The 14,329-nt window shown below is 32.9% G+C and overlaps 1 non-coding gene across 1 annotated transcript; it reads left to right on the plus strand.

The window, feature by feature from the left end:
* Nucleotides 1-4,660: 4,660 nt before the first annotated feature.
* Nucleotides 4,661-4,767, plus strand: LOC113691211 (small nucleolar RNA R71). Its single transcript, XR_003448622.1, has one exon. It is a non-coding gene; the product is annotated as a small nucleolar RNA R71 (small nucleolar RNA).
* The last annotated feature ends 9,562 nt before the right edge of the window (nt 4,768-14,329 follow it).

A 14,329-nucleotide genomic window follows, 5' to 3' on the forward strand; every position in this document is an offset into this window, starting at 1 on the left:
TAAAATATCATTCCCTACAACTTTCATGTTTTAACCCAAGACCAATTCGGCCTCTAACTATGAGCTACAAAACCGGGCAGAATGTAATTCAAAGAAACCCTACTTTCCAATTTTCTTTCTAAAACAGAAATTGCTTGCAATTAACCACTTTTTCCACCTTCTAGCTTCCTTAAATACCATTTCCAATCATCATACATAATCACATAATCATATCCATATGAAAACAGAAAAATCCCCAATAATTACAAAACTTCACCAATTCAACCACAAATCAAAATATAATCCATAAAATTGCATCTTATACTACCACCAATCATGAATCAAACATCATTAGAGGGAGGAGAGGGGTCCTTCACTACTCACCTTAGCAATACAAGAGAGGGAGCAATTAATCCCCTTAGCTTTCCAAACAACTCCACCAAACAACTCACAAACACTAAGTGAAGAAGTTTTATGGAGTAATTGCAAGATTAAACGGTTGGATTGTTGAATTTGAGCAAGATTAGAGCTAGGAATTTGGAGAGATTTTCTTTCTTTCTTGCTTGAGAGAGCCGGCTTCAATAGCTTGGAAAATGAAGTGAATTTTGGTAATTTTTTGATTTATTTGGTCAATTGGTAAGACCATGAATAGTGTTCATAAAGTTCCACCAACCAAATGGTGACACTTGTCACCTCATTAAATGCATACATATCCTCTTGTTCCCTCTCACATCAATCCACATATCAACCTCTAATTATCTCTTAACACCAGGTCAATTAATTCCAGTATCCAAAACTTAATCTAGTTGGCCGAATTTTCTGAACTTTTCGCACTAGCGGGTCCCACATTCGATATACACTCTTAATTTCTCAAAAACTAACCGATACTAGAAAAATCATTTAAAAAACTATATTTACTCATAAAATTTATTTGCACAATTTTTCAAATAAAGAAAAGGTGGAAAACGTGTAATTAAAAGAAATTAAAACCTAGAAATTAAGAAAATTACGGGTCCTCACAGATGGCACGAGTATTCCATTTTCAACATTTGAACCTCATATTTCAATTAGAATGTCATTAAAAAGTCCAATCTCTTGAGAATTTATGCACAATGCAATAATAGAATATAATCTTAAAGTAAAAGGGACTATGAAATGAAATCAATTTTATCGCTTCATTGATGTACATGCCAATTATTTTATGATTTTATCCAAAAGTTACACACCGATTAGCTATACACACTAATGAGCTCCAATTGATTTTAATGAGTGCCAATTTCCTATACGAGCAGGGAATGTTCAAGCCAAAAATTGAACACACTTAAATTGTGAACTTGAGAAAAGGAATGCAAGTATAGCACTATAATAATTTTTCTCAATCTTTAACATGCAAGCAATTTTTACTAACATAAACGAGTAAAAATATACTCATAGTGCAAGCAATCCATGTGCAATCAACTAAAATGAGAAGAAAAATCAACAAGGTAATACCAAATTCCCAAAATCCCTTTTTTTTATACAAACTACACATAAAAAAATAGCTGTAACAACATATATTAGTACAATGTAGCACATTTATAACAAGAAATTTCAACAAATATGCATTTAGCACAATATGCCTAAAAACTAGAAAAATGTAAAATTAGAAATTATGGAATCTTAAAGAAAATTGCAAATTGATACCTCAAATGTATAGGAAGATGATGGAGGATGAAAATGATGCAAAATTTGACACAGAAACAAGCCAAAATAGTCCCCAAATTGAAGAATTTCCGTTCGGCCAAAATTCCCTATTTGAAGATCAAACACCTTTCTGATGATGTTTTGATGCGAAAAAATTTGGGGTTTTTGATCACAAGTGTTTGGGATCTTTTTGTTGTGAAAAATTGGAAGTTTTGTGGATGAAATGGAAGATTGGAGAAAAAGGGTTAGGGTTTCGGTGAGAAGAGTGAAAAGGAAGCTGGAAAATGAGGAACCGAGGCCGCGGTTCCATTCATATCACGAACCGATCCGAGCTCGGATCGTTTCTGGAAGTCCTCGGAACCGACAGGGCTCGGATCGTCTCACCAGAAACACAGACGAGCCCTCGGATCCATCTGGGTTGAATTGGATCCGAGCTCGTATCATAGGATCTGCGGTCGGATCCTTTTGGGTTTTTCGGATCCGAGTTCGGATCTGTATTTCTCTGCACTAATTGCAGAAACTGCAATTTTCAAACTTTTTCTCCCTTTTCCGGCCAATTTCAAATTACGCTTTGGACAAACTTTTTATCAAATTCCAACCTCCCATGCACATATAATATACCAAAAATACAATATCCAACCTCTCAAAACACATCAAACACATCTTCATTGAAAATCGAGGGGTGAGGTTCTCTGATCATTTTTGCACTTTTACACCAAAATGGCACTTTTGGGCATTAAATGTACATCAAATGAGTCCATGAGCATTTATAACATGTTATCACCAAAACTCACTTGAATATACTTGAAATGCACAATGTATATATGCATGGAAATTTTAAACACTTAAAGCACAATTCGGTAAGAAAACCTCCCTTTTTACACTTGTTCTTCAAATGCACCTCCAAGATGGATGTTAAGACTCCGATACCTCCTACAAACAAGTAAAATACATTTAATTAGTCAATTAAATCACACCAAAATGTAAGAAACACATAAAAACACACAAACACAATATTATTATTGGATTGCCTCCCAACAAGCGCATTTGTTTATAGTTGTTGGCTTGACTCAAAAACAATTGAATCATTTTAGAACATTAGGGAGCGATTTTCTCCCCATGGGTCGAAACTTCCGAGCCAATCCATCATGTGGTGAGCCATACATTGATCTCCATAGTCCAATTTCCTCAAATGCCAAGGAGGAGTATTAGACTTGTCATATAAAGGCTCAACTTCACCTTGGAGTGGAATTTGCTTGTCTTTTTCGAGTTGGCTCAATTTTTCTCCATTTTTTTCATGGAATGGCGAATTTATTAAGCCAACTTCCACCCTTATATTCTCTTCCCTTGCTCCTACACCATGAAAGTTAGTACCAAAAACATTTATAAATTTAACTTCTTCGTTCCTTTCTTGGCTAACCTTTTCATCACATGGCATAGTAGAAACAAGAGCAACAGGCTTTATACTCCCTTCTTTATTATCCAAATTGAATTCCAATTCCTCATCATTAACCCGTAATATAAGTTTACCTTTTTCCACATCAATAATAGTTCATGCGGTGGCTAAAAACAGTCGTCCTAGAATAATTGGCATTCTCACATCTTTCTCAATATCTAAGACAACAAAATCCACAGGTATTATAGATTGTCTTACCCTTATGAGCACATTTTCCAAAATACCAATTGGATGTGTGATTGACCGATCCACCAACTACAATGTGATATTGGTAGCTTCAACTCATGAAGTTCCAACCTCCGGGCAACCGATAATAGCATAAGTGACACACTTGCACCTAAATCACATAAATCATTAGAAAAATGCAATTGACCAATAGTGCAAGGAATAGAAAAACTTCCCAGATCTTTTAATTTAGGAGGGAGTTTGTTCTTAATTAATGCACTACACTCTTCCGTTAATGCTATCATCCCATTATCTACAATTTTTCTCTTTCTTGACATGATATCTTTCAAGAAACGCGCATAAGAGGGAATCTGTGTTATAATATCAATGAAAGGAATGTTCATGTGCAATTGTTTAAACATTCTGAAGAACTTTTCAAACTCCCGATCCTGTCCATCTTTCTTCAACCTGTGAGGAAAAGGAATCACATTAGAATTTAACTGAGGAGGAGGTTCATCAATATTAATGACTACATTATCATTTTGGTTTAGTTTTACTCCTCCATATGCTTGCTCCTTATCTTTTTCACCACTTGAATTACTAGAATTAGGTATCTCAACCATTTTACCACTTCTAAGAGTGATAGCATTGACATGCTCTCTCGGATTCACTTCGGTTTTACTCGGCAATTCACCAGGGTTTCTGTTGTTGATCACATTGGCAATTTGACCAATTTGAACCTCCAAATTTCTATACATCCCAGCCAATTGGTCCAGCCGCCCCTCAACTCGCTCGAATCTATCCGAAGTAACCTTAGCAAGTTTTTCCACAGTGATCTCCCAACCAGGTTTGGTTTCAGCTTGTTGTTGCCTTGATTGAAATCCCGGTGGATTGACTGGCCTTGGTTGATTTCCTTGGTCCTTCCATCCAAAGTTTGGATGATTTCTCCACCTCGGATTGTAAGTATTTGAGTAGGGGTTGTTTTGAGCATTACGATTGTAATTATTGACGAATCCTACCTGCTCAGAATCAACACACTTATTAGTATCATGCTCACCTCCTCATATAGAACAACACGCTACATGTGCATTAGATGAACTTGGACCAACTCCACCTTATCTACTTAGCAACTTCATCACATTATTCATTTGAGCACTCAGCATATTGAGAGTGTCCATTTCTATCATACCTACGTGACGTCTTATATTACCTCTCTCACTGGTCCATTGGTAGTTATTTGCGGCCATTTCTTCTATCAAATTCTGAGCTTCTTGGGGTGATTTACCCATTAAAGCTCCACCTACAGCTGCATTAATCATAGTTTTAGTAAAAAAAACTAAACCATTATAGAAGGTTTGTATGATTAACCACTCCGGCAGTCCATGATGTGGACATTTTCGAAGCAAATCTCTAAACCTTTCCCATGCCTCATATAATGATTCACCTTCTACTTGGCTAAAACTAGTGATATCCATTCTTAGCCTAGCAGTCTTACCTGGTGGAAAATACTTATTCAAGAATGCTCTTGATAAATCATCCCATCTGGTGAAAGTATTAGGAGCATGAGAGTGTAGCCAAAGTTTGGCCTTATCTCTCAATGAAAATGGGAACAATCTTAGCCTTATAGCATTATCGCTAACTCCATTCATTTTAATTGTATCACAAATTTCCAAAAATGTAGCTAAGTGTGAGTTAGGATCTTTTATTGCATTACCTCCAAATTCAGATTGTTGAACCATTTGGATAAGTGATGGTTTAATCTCAAAATTGTTAGCATTTACCGAAGGCCTTGCTATGCTTGTTTGAGATCCTTGTGTTTCCGGTAGACCAAAATCTCGTAAAACTCGCCTATTTGCTTCGTTTTCTGCCATTTCTTCTTCAAATGGAAGCTCTATTAAGATTTCCTCTACTGGTTGCCAAATCTCTTGTTCCTCTTGCTGTGGTGTGTTCCTTCTTTGTCTATGTAGTGTCCTCTCAATTTCTGGATCGAAAAGTGCAACTTCTTGAGACGTCCGGTGCATACACTACAAATAGAAATAAGAGATATTATGCAACTTCAATTGTCAAAATTTGATTACAATGTAGGATTAAATATAATCAGCTCAACTAATAAAAATAAAGCTGTCTAAATTAATAAAGATGATTAGCCTCTAATATTGCCGCTCCCCGGCAACGCCGCCAAAAATTTGGCGGAATTTTTATATCAATGCAAGTTTAAATCCGATTTTTATACCCGTTAGCTACAAGTATACAGGTCGAAACTGTAATGTAAGGTATGTATCGGGTCAATCCCACGAGGAGCAATTTAAATAAGTACTAGACCCTTATTTTTCTATATTATTTAGACTTACAATAAATTTGAGCAGAGAAAGTGTATTGCTATAGTCTACAAATCTAATACAAAAATCTAGTTTAACAAATGCTATATTCAAATGGAGAAATTTCACTCAAGGAAGACTCTAGGGATGTAGATTCCACTTATGGCATAAACAACACAAATGAATGGATTTACCTGTTGTTATTATTCTTGTTTAACAAGAGATTCATTTCCAAAATTACCAAGTCTCATTCTCATGATGAAATGGCCTAGAGTAGTTTAGTTTTTCATATTTTCATGGTGAAATACTAATACTCCTCTGTTATCTTTCATGAAATGCTAAGTAATCCACTTAAGTGTATCTCTATTTTCATGAACATACAACTTAAACTCTACTCATGTTTTTTCATTGCTACTACCAATTCTCATTGAACAATAACAACTATAAACATGCTATTGGTGATCAATCAATAACAAGTAATCATAGCTACACAAGTAAACAAGTTAATACAAGATGTAACAAGTGTAAATCACATTCAATTCATATTATTTAGCCATAAGTTTCATCTACTCCCTAGATTAAGAAGTTTAGCTACTCATGAATGATTTAACAATCAAACTCACAAGTTTATTAATGCCAAACATCATAAAGTACAAGTACAAGAAAGATAAAAGAAAGCTTAGCCAATTGAAGGTGAAGCTCTCCAATTCCTGCTATGCTCTTGCACAATATGATTACAAGTGAAAACTCCAAATGCTTTTCCAAGAACTCTTAGCTAGAGAGAAAACTAGTTACAAGAAGGAAAACTAGCTACGTAGGTTCTCTGGCTTCTTCCCTGTGTTTCTGCATAAAAAGTGGTAGAAAGTCTACTCCTCTCACTTCATAATTTCCTCCACTTAGATTTTGTAAAAAGAAGTCAAAGATATGATGTTTCTTTTTGTCTACAACTCATTTGGTCTTCTCTTTTGTTGCAGAAGCATGTGCCACCGATTCCTGTCTCTTAAAATAACTGGAAAAGTTGTGAGAAAGATAAAGAAAAACGACTGTGCCACTTGCTGAAGAGAAACGGATTCGAGGGGTGAAAACGGATCCGAGGTCGGATCTTCAGGATTCGAGGGCTTTCGTGATGGATCCAAGGTTGGATCGTCTGACCTCGGATACACTCCTCCAGAAGTACCGACGAGGGCTCGGATCCCTCTTTGCTCTCACGGATCCGAGCTCGGATCCGTGCCATTAAATTTTTAGTTTTTCACTTCTTTCCTTTTTCCTTCATTTTTATTCATAATTTCTTGTGTACTTTATCCTCTGGACGATCCTTACATTCCTTTCATCTCGTGCATGAATTTCATACATCGATTTCCTTTACAATTTGACAAAATTAACGCATTAATCCATTCATTTATCAAGTTTTCAACACTTAAACAATATTTAAGCAATTATTACCAAAAGAGTTCAAATATGGCTTTAATCTTCTCAAAACATACCAAAAGTTCATGCCAAATTTGTACAAAATATACGTTAAATATTCACCTATCAAGGGGAGAAAACTCTTATTAGAAAAATCAAGGAAAGACGAAACTTTCACTAGTTAAGAAATCTCAGAAGAAAAAAATAACCCTCATCAAGAAAATCTAAGAGAGACTTTTATTCTAACAAACATGTACAAAATATACGTTAAAACATACCAAAAGTTCATGCCAAACTTGTACAAAATATACATTAAATATTCACTTATCAAGGGGAGAAAACTCGTATTAGAAAAATCAAGGAAAGACGAAACTTTCACTAGTTAAGAAATCTCAGAAGAAAAAAATAACCCTCATCAAGAAAATCTAAGAGAGACTTTTATTCTAACAAACAAGAAAAAATGACTATAGGGAGGGGGGCTCGTTGAGGTTGAAGAACTTGTTCTACAACAAAGGAAGTTGTTTAGAGAGAATGCAAAGAAATTAGCTTTTTCAAGGAAGAAGAAGAAATTGTTCTACAACCGAGTGGTGTTTTAAGTCTTTTAAACTTTCATCTTCTTGTATAGATTCATCCCTATTAACCACTCTTTTTGACTGATCAGTCACAATTCGAAATCAAGCCAAAGAATTGTTCGCTTTCTTCTTGAGTCTAATGAACATCTTTCAAATATGAGTTCTACTTCTTTTTTTTTTCATAGTTAATTTTATTAAAATGGTTCAAGGTCTATCTCTTGTCTGGATTCACCAATCAAAACCATTATCTTTCAATCAACTAATGATTTCCAACTCACTCCCCTCTCTCTACCCTCAACCTTCTCTATACTCTTCTGCCTTCACAGGAGGGAGATCTTGGCTTTAAACCAAGGTCTCCCTTCCTCTTCCTTTATTCTCCCTTCCTATTCCTTTATTCTTACTTTTATTTAATAAAGTCTCTTCTAGGGTATTCTAGTGAGAGTTTTCTTCTCTTTCAAGTTATCTTGATGAGAGTTTTCTTCTCTCCTAGGCTATTCTGGTGAGAGTTTTGTTTAGTTTTTATTTTTTTTGTTATTTATTTTCTCAGATCTAAGAAGTTTTTCAGATCTATATATTAGATCTAAAATTTTTTATATCTTCTCGCTAGATCTCAATGTTAGTTTTGAGTTTGAACAAATTGGATAGTAGATCTAAGGGAAAAGACATGCACGGATATCTATAGAGTGGTTCATTCAATTTGTCAGATTTGATGATTGGTGATTCACAGTGTAATCTTTTATATTTTGTAACTCTATTACATTTTATGATTTTTCAAATCAAATATATCTGTGACATGTTTGGTGTATTTTCTACCATTAGTGCAGATTACTTTGTCAAGCAAATCATATTGAACGATTTCCAGCAAGATGATTAATAATATTGACTTATGTTTTATCAAAAAAAACTAATGATTTTCAAATTAAACCATCCCCTCCCATTTTCAAGTCAGATGAATATATTTTTTTTCAAATCAATGGAGCTAGTATTCTTTTTAGGGTTAATTTCACATAAACGCCCTGAGGTTTTTGACAATTGCAAAAAATCCTCTCAAGTTCTAAAAATTACACCTAGCTCCCCTATTTTCACTATTTAAGTAACATTCTAGGCCCAAAAGACTATACTTTTTCTCAAAATTCCTATAATGCCCTTGAGTTATAATTCACAACAAAAATGAAAAGGAAAAAATGGTTCACAGATTTTATTTCATTTTTATCTTTACTTATCCTATCAACATTCATGTTCTTTTTTCTTTTTACCTAAAAATTTCTGATGCAGACCATTGTATCAACTATAAATGTTACATCAGATGCTCAAAAGCTTACCTACAACTCATGTCAATATCAGATTTTACTTAACACACAACAATAGTGATCAATATGCCTAAATTTCAATTTCGTGGCTGCCACCTTCTTAATACAAAATAATCTAATTCATAACTACTAATATCAATATCTATTATACTCTATTGGCACAGAGTTCAAAATCAGTCAAATTCTCTCTATGGAAATAACATCAATAATTGTAAATAAAAAATAGAAATGCATTGAAGTTATAAATATATATCGGGAACACTTTTTTTTCATGGTAACCATAACAGTGTAACCTATATTTAGTCCCTATTCCACTTCCTATCCTTAATTTTTATTTTTTATCACTGCCATTATCTTCATCTCCATTTAGTTTGGTAATGAAATTAGCACTCAACTTATCATTTGACAATTTCAATTTGCTAATGCCTATCAAAAATTGGAAACAAAAGTGGGCGCAAGGAAACTATTTAATAATAATGGATAAGCGATAATTGGGAATAGATAGCAGGATAGGTAAGTATTGGTGGTTTGGTGTGTATGGTGATTTTGTTAGTGGCGACAGTACATATTTGATTGATAATAATAAATATATGAGTTTGAAAGAAAAATAGATGTAGGAGGAAGATGATAGATAGTTAAATGAGAAAGACTGTAGTTTGAATTATTGATTGATAATAAATGAGAGAGTTTTTCAATGGGTTCACAATTAATGAAGGGCGTTGTTGTCATTTTATCATACCAAGCGAGGTCTCCGTAATTATATAAACTTCAAGGGAGCTGAGTGAAATTGTCGAAAACCTCAGAGGAGGTTTCTGAAATTATCCCTTCTTTTTAAGTATGTGAATGTTTTCATTCAAGAATTACCTCTTTTAAAGTTTCTTTGTGAAGATTCTGATAAAGTCTTTGTGTTCATATTGTGAGAATTTGCTTTTCCTTAAATTTATATAGCAAGAGTTTATTCATAGTTTTGATCAATTTTAGGATGAAGTGGGTAAACTAGTTGATTTGTAACTCATTGATTAGGCTTGTTTTGCAAATTTCGTGAAATTGAAGATCTCCACGCATAGCACCATTGCCTAGAGGGTTGAATTGGATTGACATTTGCTGCTAAAAAGAGAAAGTCTTGTTAATAACAAAAAAATAAAAAAAATCGTTCAAAGCGTCTCTCATAATTTATAAAATAACTTTTTTTGTCCCTTACTTTTAAAAGTATATTTTTACGTTCCTTATAAATTTACTTTGATCAAATTTGATCCCTACCTAGATGTTCGACTAGTTTCTTGTCAGAATTCATCATGTGCCTTACATGTGATCATTTTTTAAGAGAAAAATTGTCAAATCAAATGTTACATAGTTCGATCTATAGTTCGATCAAATGTTCTTGTCAAAATGAATTGTTTCGTCCCTCACATTTCACAAAATAAATTTCACAAAATAAATTTTTTCATCCCTCATTGACCATGTGTATGAATAGTTTTTTTAAATTCATATATATATATATATATATATCTATTTGATTTCACTTGAACAATACGAATAGCATATAATATATCTCTATTTGATTTCACCTAAATAGATTAATTGTAGTTGTACACATGTTATTTAATAGAAATATACATGGGTTTAAATCTAGCAATTTTGTTTCAAACCCACATATATATATATATATATATATATATATATATATATATATATATATATATATATCTATTTGATTTTATCATGTGAATCTATTCAATATTTGTGGCCTTTCCTCTTTTGATAATAATTTATTTATTGAGTTGTGTAATAAGGTTATCCAATTAATCGGTCCTAACTCAAATTCTATAGTCATGTTTATAAATTGTAGTTTAAATCTAAAGTTTCTACTTACTACCTTTAAGACTAACAGTTGAATTTCTTACCTTATGATTGTTTTAAAATTTGAAAGTGTTAATCACTTACTTCTTTTTGTCATATTTTTCCTTTGTTTATTTTTCCTGTCCAAATTTAATTCAATATAAACACTTGCCCAAATTTATCCTTGTCAAGTGTTTATTTGGACTATAATGTAAAGAAAACACTTGTCCAAATTTACCCTACTCTAGGTTGGGGTCCACTAGGACAACAGACTTTTTTTGGACTATATAACATGAGTGATGTGGTAAATTTAAGACCAACTTTGGCTTGATAAAATATTTTATTCTAGTAGATAATTTTCACCCTTACAGAATTTGATGTTTCCTAAGTAGAACTAGAGAAGTTTTACCCAAATGGAGCTGTAGTGCAACTCAAAACTTAGACTAGGTTAATATCATTTCTGGATGTCAATTTTCTACAAGAACACGTATATTGACAAAGAAGATTTATTTTATTTTTTGTATCACATAGATAATATGTTAAAATTGAAATGCCAAAGCATATGGTGAAAGTTATGATGATAAATTTTAGAATACTGTTTCATGCGAAGTGTCACTAAGATACTAGACAAAGTTGGACAAAGTCAAAGGGAGAGTCAATTTTAAAAGGGTTCATTTCACTTTGTCCCCCCAAACTTTGGACGATTACCCACTTTAGTCCCTAAACTTCAAAATGGAACACTTAAGCCCCCAAACTTATAAATATCTCCCACTTAAGTCCCTAAATTTATAAAATGGGACACTTAAATCCCTAAATCCTTATAAAATGGGACACTTCGACCACCAACGGCATTCAGGATTTGTTAACAATTTTCCTTAAGTGGGAGCTATTTATAAGTTTAGGGACTTAAGTGTCCCATTTTGAAGTTTAGGGACTGAAGTGGGTAATCGTCCAAAGTTTGGGGGGACAAAGTGGTATTAACCCATTTTAAAATGCTTAGATTTGTAGAAAATGTATCGTAAGATCAAAATTGTGTTCAAATAAAAAATTTTATCATCTTATAACCAAGTATGAACTAATAATTCTAAACATTTAAAAACATAAAAAAGATAATAAATAGGGCTATTCTTCTATTACAATTGTTACCAAAAAAAAGAGCAAAACAAAAAAAAAGAATAATTTAAGAATAATAAGTTGTTTAACTCCAACATAATTTATCTGATGAGAAGAATGTAATGACTAAATTGTTCATGTTGTAGTAATAATTAGGCACAAATACTGTTATGTTTTTTATTTAATGCCTTCTTAAGTTATGGAGTTTTGTGGAATTAATTACAAAACTCCAAAATTTAACATTATGTTTAAATTTAACATTATAATTATTTCATATCATAATAAATTTTTAAATTTATTTTCAAATGTTATTGGTTATTATCTTTTGTACATAAATTTTGACAATGTTCTTGCAAATATTTGTTAATAAATTTTTGCCAAATAATTTTCATTGATGTACAGCTCATTTCTTTCTTCTTCTCTAAGGTCAAAGATTAAATGTGTTAAAAATTTCAAAAGAAATTATAGTAGATGAGATTATCTGAAATTTAATGTGACCAAAAATAGCTATAGAATTCTCTAATTTGTGCTCAAACGAAAAGTGTAAAACACAGTATAAAGAATGTGTTGATATTATAAAGAATTTATAAGTTGTTTCATTTGGTCAATAAATTTTTAGAATAAACATGTTATTTTTAAGCTTTATACTTCATATTACAACTTCTATATAATTGTTGATTATTAACCAAAGTGTATATTTTTATGTTGAGTAGGGCAAAGTAGGATATTTTCCTAGTTCAAGGGGGCAAACTTTAACCAATACTAAGGGCAAAATTGGAAGACAATTTTGTTTTTACTATTTTGAGGTCATTAAAAACTTAACTTTTGCTAGACTAGGGAGACAAAATGTGTATTGTTCTGGTTGAACGGGGCAAAGTGTGATTACATTCCAAGTACAAGGCCGCAAAGTGCTTTTAACCATTAAAAAAAAACTCTATCCAACACAATTTTTTCTCCAAAACGCACATTTTAATGCAGTAAACACATACTTTCTCTCTCACAAACAAATATATGTACTATCTATACTATCATACACTTTTTTAGTATTACGAATTAATATGTTAAAAAACTAATGTATTATAGCAAATACAACATAATATTACTTTGAAAGTATAGAATACACTTGGAATAAAATATTTTGATTCAATGCTCACATTCAGCTAAAACAAATTTAAGTCTATAGATTCAGCAAATTAAGATTCCAAGACTTAAGTTTCGGTTTTTAGATTTCAAATTTTAATTTTCAATTTTATCAAATGGCCTTTTCTATCAAATGTATGGTATCATTTTTATTTGCTTTGTGTTTCTCAAACATTTGTTTGAATTAAAGGCTGCCAATGACAATTTTTTTACTTACTAAGATGATTTAAATTTAGTGTTTAAAATTAGCAAATCAAATTCTCAGCGTTCGTTAAATGTTCCCATTAGCATTGTTTTCAATGCTTGAATGCTAATTCAGTTAACTATACCTCTGGTCTCATAAAGCATTCGGCTTTCTGATAAGCAATCAAACATGCATATAGGGCTGTCAACGGGCCGGGTCCGGGCCGGAATTCATTATTCTGGACCCGGACCCGAATTACTATGCCGGACCCGGATCCGACCCGTTTACCCGACGGGTCTTTTATTCTATGTTCCGGATCCGGATCCGGCGGGTCCGGCGGGTCCCGGATCTGGATCCGGGTCTACCCGAACAAATTTAGCAAAATTTATAATTTCTAATAAAAATGAAAAAAATATATATTTGTAAACTAATTTTTAACTAATGCAAAGAAAAAACCAAATAAGAAAAGAAATCAAATTAACTTTATTAAAATACATCACTCTAATCAAATTATATTGATAAATATACATATTTAAAATTATTAATTCATTTATATCCGGATCCGGGTCTAATACGGGCCGGAATACTATATTCCGTATCCGACCCGTTTTTTGTTTGACAAAACGGATCCGGATCCGGATCCGGAAAACGGAATTAAATCCCTACCCATACCCGCAATAATTTCACGGATCCGGTCCGGATCCGGGTCTAGACAGCAGAAATTTAAAAATTTCGATCCCTACAAGTCGATAATCGTCCATGTGATAAGAGATCATAGAGATATACCTTGATTAATTGAAGATTTGTCTACTTTGCGAAGAAACATGCATGCCAGTTGAGCACTTCTACTTGAAGTTGCCCAAGTGTTCAATCCCCAATGGTAATCCACGTGACTCCTTGATGCAAAGACCTGCTTAGGTGGTATTCCTCAGCTAGAATGGTGGTAGACAACTATCAAGCCTCTCCCTCACAATTTGAATTAGTTTTCATGGAGAAAAACCCTAGTTTTTTAACTAAGAGAATTTGGCCAAGATAAGGGTGGGAGAACGATTTTTCCTCTCGTTAGGGCAGCCAAATATGTCTGTTATCTCTTTCTAGATTTTCACTAAAATCTCTCACAATTGTGTCTTACTAGTTAAAGCAATTAGGATATATATAGGCAA

The sequence above is a fragment of the Coffea arabica genome, chromosome 5c (genome assembly GCF_036785885.1).
Source record: "Coffea arabica cultivar ET-39 chromosome 5c, Coffea Arabica ET-39 HiFi, whole genome shotgun sequence".
Classification (NCBI taxonomy): Eukaryota; Viridiplantae; Streptophyta; class Magnoliopsida; order Gentianales; family Rubiaceae; genus Coffea; species Coffea arabica.